The sequence below is a fragment of the Rhipicephalus microplus genome, chromosome X, assembly GCF_043290135.1.
Source record: "Rhipicephalus microplus isolate Deutch F79 chromosome X, USDA_Rmic, whole genome shotgun sequence".
Lineage (NCBI taxonomy): Eukaryota > Metazoa > Arthropoda > Arachnida > Ixodida > Ixodidae > Rhipicephalus > Rhipicephalus microplus.
Window position 1 is genome coordinate 49,408,735 of NC_134710.1, and position 6,053 is coordinate 49,414,787.

Consider the following 6,053-nt stretch of genomic DNA (forward strand, 5'->3'; position numbering starts at 1 on the left):
TTGGGTCCTCAGCTTGACCGCACTATGTCCTAATGCAATAAAACGTGTAGGTGTTAAAGCCGTGCACGGCGAAAGCAGGAGCTGTAATTTGAAGGTGTTACTGAAGCACCTCATGCTGATTTTTACGACTGTTTTGTAATGATATTTCCTACAAACGAGACACGCTTTCTGTTTGTTTCGCCTCTGAAAACGAGGGCGTGCCATTCGCGGACTCGCGAAAATGCTTCTCACACGATAGATTTTTTCATTGCATTGAAACGTAATTGCTGGTTTTTTTTTAATAAATGTTGTTCCCCGTACTCAGTCATGCATTATTTTTATTGTCATTGTGTTTCGAGCATGACTATTGCGACTGGTAACTGTATAAAATCGAATACCTTTGCAAGTGATAAATTGTTGGCAGTGCAGTGCTCTGTCTCGTCTCTTCTCCTGTCTCCTCCTGCCCTGTGGTTTGCGCTGGTAAGCACTTTTTATCATATTATACCAACATGCCCAATCCTACTGTCCCTTGACTGCTTTGGATTCTGTCCCCGCAGCGTGGCGTGATGTCCGTTCTTTCTAGTGCCCGCCTGCTAATTTATACTCAGCTTAATTTTAACAGTTCTATAGTGCATTTCGAGTTTTAATTAACAAACTTTTACGGCATCAGCATGCTTCATTGTCATTTTGTTATGCTGGCACGTAAACCCCATAACTCAACTTTTTTAAGCACATCGATTATAGTGTTCCTCATTCATGAATATTTATCAAGAAAATCATGTTGGCAAACATATTCGGCTAACGTAAATCTCAACATAATCTTAGGGGCTCCCAAGTTTAGCGTTTCTCAAAAACAAATGCAGTGAAAAATATTTAAGATGAGCGATCCCAAAGAAACGTTATAATATGCAGATGTCGAGCAAAACGCGCAAGTGATGCTACGCGTGAAAGTGTCTCGTGTGTGGAGCGCCAGAAGAAGCGTGTTGTCCAACGGCCGCTTCCCCACCTGTGTTATATGCCGTGTGACGCAGTGGCGGGAAGTTCTGGTCCTCGCGGTCACAAGTGAGGAAACCACCACAAACACCTGTTTTTTCTGGGCGCTCGCTTGTTCTCTGCCTCAAAATGCACAGCTTTGTCCTCATATTTAGCGCGAATACGTGATACATCAAGCCCTCGTGAGCGTTTATCTGCCACCTGTGCAGAAACAGGCGCGAGTTGTGGAGTGTCTCGCGAACTTATGGGCATATGTGACCATTCACAAACTGAATAATTATTTGTCGGGTGCATGTCTACTTTCTGTGATTTGTTATGCAGGCAGAATTATTCGATGGCATATCATTATACAAAAAGGACACCTCACTTTGTGCAACTAAAGTATACCAGTTGGACAGATAAGATTTTACGGTTGGAGTGAGCTCTCAACGAATGCTGTAATGTTACGGCATTTTCTTGAATGAAGCCCTTCGTGAAGGCCTGGCGGTACCTTGCGCAGTGGTGCTTTATTCGGCAAGAGGTTGCGTGTACAACTCATTCCCGGCCATGTGTGTTTGCTTCGAAAATGGCCGTGTGTCCTGTTTTTTCCGGTGTGTGCTAAGTATTGAACTCGTGGTTGCCCAATTTCTTCTGCAACTTTCCACTTTATATATGCCAACCCTCGTGCTGCACGTGTTTGCAGTTTTCGGTGAGAAGTTTTCCCCCCTCCCATTTTTTTTCTTTTTTACTTTGAGTGGATATTCGGCGCGATAACATACCGCGGCACCGTCATGCGGAGGCGTCCATGTGACGTACTGGGTTAGATTTCTCCGCCAGGTCACTCTGCGCTCAGCATGCAGCTGCCCGCAAGCTGCTTTTGTGTCTTTTTTTTTTCTCAATTCTTACACAACTGCACTTCGACAAAAATTGCTAGAAAAGTGCTTGGGCTTCTCCACCGACTTTATACGATGCAAAGCGACTTCTTCTCAAAATAATAAGCTGGACTATACACCCTGGATCACGACGTCATCTGCTATGGCTACCCTCGTGAAATCCACGGAGACCGAGCACGCGGCTGTTTTAAAAGGTAAACAACTTTTTTTTTACCATATCAAAACTAAGCATTAAATATGCGCGTGCCAGCGTGTGCTCGTGGCCAATAAACATTCTTGCTGCAAGAAACAAGTTTAGCGTGAAACTTCATTCACTGTCGGTGTGTATCTGCCGTGGTTGATGCGACAAAAAAAATGGCAAGCGCAAATTTACGTTCATGTTACGATCGTGTTTTACAATCGTGTTACTTAACAAAGTATGCCACATGCGATTTCTCCGTTTTGTAGAGAGCAGGCCAACATGCTTGCAGCAGCGTGCAGCTAAAATATTTTCATAATAATGGATGCAAACACGCGAAAGCCACGTACACTCACGTGCACGCTTCATTCGGAGTTGAAGCCAGGTAACATTTTACGCGAGCAGAAGTTTATCGGTCCTTCAGTCTTTACATTTATCTCTTGCTTCTGTTGCTCGAAACTTCTTCGGTTGTCAAACGGTGCGTTTTCTATTACCAACGAGCCACATGGAGATGAAAATTCTCGACAATAAGTGGCCAATCGCGATGGTCGAAAAATGGTCCTAAAAAGGCTCGTTTGTGACAGCAAGTGTACTGTGTGCCAGCCGGCTGTGATACCTCGTGCATTTCAATGCACTAACATGCTGCAAGGTGTGGTTTACCAACGTCTAATTATAAACGGGTTCATTTCTTGTTTCAGGGAAAGTGCCAGTGTCGAGAATTTACAGCTTTATTTACAAGCAATACGGCACTTCACGTCTGCTTCAAGAAGGTGAGTCAGTGTTTGAGGCTGGCCATGTTGTCGCTTGTAGTGTACAACTACCTAAAAAAGAAGTGAAACTGGCTGGGCTAATTCTTTAGGCATCAACCCTAAACAAGGGACCCCATAAGCTGGAAATAACAATGAAAGAAAGACTAGTTACAGCAGCATCATGCTCTTGCGAAGCAGGGTAAGGGTAAACTAGCACCAGTGAAATGTTTTCAATCAAGGGTCATTGAAGCCTTCGCATTCGTTCAGAACAATATTCGTAGTAACTTGTTTAGTCTAGTAGTGTTTTCTTTATTATCTCCACATAGACAGCACAAGTGATAGCACTACTGCTGCACATTCATGCCGCAGAAACGTTTGAAGTTCTTTCTTCAACTGATATGCCTCAGCAATGCGGGGTAAAGAACAAGTGACAAATGCAAGAAAAAAGTACAAACCAAGGTTCATTGCAGAATCGCCCAGCTCTAAAGAGGTGACTTATTTAATCATGAATTGTTGCCTAGAAAGGAAGGACCACAACCGCAGTGTTGGGTAAGAAAGTTGTAATAGCTGCAGTTCGCATTCGATTAATCACTAATCAGCTGTTATCACTTATTAAAAAAAGAATAGAATGAATATTAGTCTGCCATTTATTTCATCACACTACATGTAAACTGTAACCAATAAACCTGACATGTATTAACATCATGCCACATAAAAGCCTCAGAAACAACACGTAATTTTAAAGCAATATCCTTGTAAACTGAAGCTAAGCATATCTTTTTTTCAGCAATAGAAAGAAGTCACCATTCCCTACGAAGCATCCTGGAGAGGCTGCTTCATGGATTGTCTCATGTGTGATCAGCACTGCGTCACAGGGAAGGCAGTAAGGATGCATACGATGAAGCTCTTAAATGTTTGTGGTGTTGACGAAGTATATTGCGTCATCATTCGAATTACCCACGCTTTAAGCAACCACTTTTTTCCAAGGCTTTTGCTTAATTATAATGTGTGTATAGTGAATAAGAAATGAGATAAAAAATAAGGGTAAACATTTCATTTTATTTATTTGACATTTTTCGAACAAGAAACGTTCTCAAAGATGTCATGGTGACTCTTTTTGTTTGCAGGAAACAATGCTGGTGCATCAAGATTGTCTCCCGTAGCTTCGGGGCAAGATAAGTCAGAGGAAACAAGCAGGCCTCCAGTATCTGCAGAAACTACTCAAGAGAAGATTAATGAGATTGTGGAAGAGCAACGACCACCAACACTCACTGAAGCAGTAGCTCAAACACAGGAAGCTGGAGCCAGCTCAGTCGAAGAGCTGTACAGTTATCTTGAGCATATATTTAACGACTCAAACATTGAAAAAATCACTTCCGTAACAACAAAACAAGCATATTCAACGCTCTGAATGCTGTATAAAAAGATGGCGACAGCCTCCATCGCGTATTCTATTCACACGAGGGTGCACAAGTTAAGGACAAAAATGGGGCCTCAAGATGAGCGGCCTCTTTTGAAGTCTATAATGAAAGAGCAGAACGTTCAGACTTCTGCAATGTCAAGGAGGATTTTTCTAGGAAAAGACAGCAAAAGGGGTGTATGCTGCCATTTGGTCGCATTCAAATCTCTTTGTAAAAGACACGGGCCTCCTGATTTCGAAGGAGCACTCCTGCAATGGCGCATCTCCAGATCGGCTAGCAACTTGCGTTTGCTGTCCGCCGAGGATTTCAGAGGTAAAGTGTTCAATTAGCCTTCAAAAATTCAGGCAAAAATAGATGTGCTTAAGAATGAAAATGTGTACCTCAAGAAAACCAGCAAGTATTTTTGCCAAGTTTACATTCATATTATGCTTGCAAAAGTTCTCGGGAGTGACTTTTTGGTGTTCCAAGACACTGAACATTTTTTATTTTCTCTTCAGTTTGGTGATGGTTTTTGCCATTCTTGTGTTCTTCTTCCGCGTACTTATTCAAATCTTATGTTTGGCTACAAGTAGCACAGTAAAACATTACAAGATGCATATCACACGATGGTTCACAATACAAACTAGAGAAACAATGCAATGAAGAATGTTCAGTTTTGGAATGAAATTTTAGTAATATTATTGAATATTGCTGGCTTGAACTTTCAGGCCTTAAGCAGAAGTAAATGGGTTACAGTGTGACTGCAAAAGCAACTGACCCAATTGAAGAGCCGACTTACACGAGGTCAGAAAAATTCAAGTAGTGTTTTACATTGACCATTTCATAAAAAATACCATTTGCAGTGGCAAACTTTCTCTATGTCAAAACAAGTAGTGACACTTTTACACAATGCATCGCTAAACATTCGTGGTGAAAAAAAAAGGACGCAAGTGTCTCTTAAGTGCACTATACATTTAAACACACTGTACATAATCAAATAATGTAACTGAATGAGAAATAAATGCCAAATAATGAAAGGCAACAAATATTGGTGGCACTTTTATGACATTTTGGTATTAATTTGCTTGTGGGACACGATGCTCAGCCAGGCTGCTCTACTCTACTAGGATAACATGTGCATGTGAGAGTAACTAAAATAGATGCACCTTATTGTCACTAAATTTCCTGGCACTCCAGTGTGAAGGATGCTGTATTTGGGCACTACAGAGCTAGGTTGTGTGCCTGTCCAACTAAATAAATACTTTTTATGACATCTTCGGAATGTGACCACTGAGGGTAAGGAAGCAAGATTACACATGGTGAATTATTACACAAAGAAACATGTTACGGCAGTGACAGAAACAGAACCAATGCATGATCCCGGACAGGGCAGCGGCATTTCTGCGGAGACAAAATGCTGGTGGATTGCGTACTTACATTCTAACTACATGTTAAAAGCGGCATAACCAGAAATCTGCCTCAGCAAGGGCAGATTTATGATATTTATTGATATTGATTTCTGATATTTATTTATATATATTTTATTTTAATCTTTTAGGCAGCCTCAGCAAGGGAGGAATCTTTTAGGCATGTTCGTGGGTGTATGCATAGTACATACACAGAGAAAATTACCGATACCTCCCATGTACATCAGTGCACTTTGCAGAATTCTGAACATTGTTGCGAAGCGCGCCTCCGACGACGTTACAAAGAGCGCTTCGAAATCTCACCGCTGCAACCACTGTTTCGAAAGACGGCGACGCCAACACTGTCCCGAAGGCGCCACTGCTTCGAACTCCGCCGGGAAGGTCACCAGCCGTTTGGTAGCGTAGGTTTCTCAGCTCGCGACTGCTTCTGCGCAGAGCTGATAGACGAGCGGACT

The 6,053-nt window shown here is 42.1% G+C and overlaps 1 long non-coding RNA gene across 1 annotated transcript; it reads left to right on the forward strand.

Annotated features, from left to right (window-relative positions):
- The first annotated feature begins 2,718 nt into the window (after positions 1 to 2,718).
- Positions 2,719 to 5,177, forward strand: LOC142776836 (uncharacterized). Its single transcript, XR_012887831.1, has 3 exons — positions 2,719 to 2,792; positions 3,559 to 3,654; positions 3,899 to 5,177. It is a non-coding gene; the product is annotated as an uncharacterized LOC142776836 (long non-coding RNA).
- Positions 5,178 to 6,053: the final 876 nt, after the last annotated feature.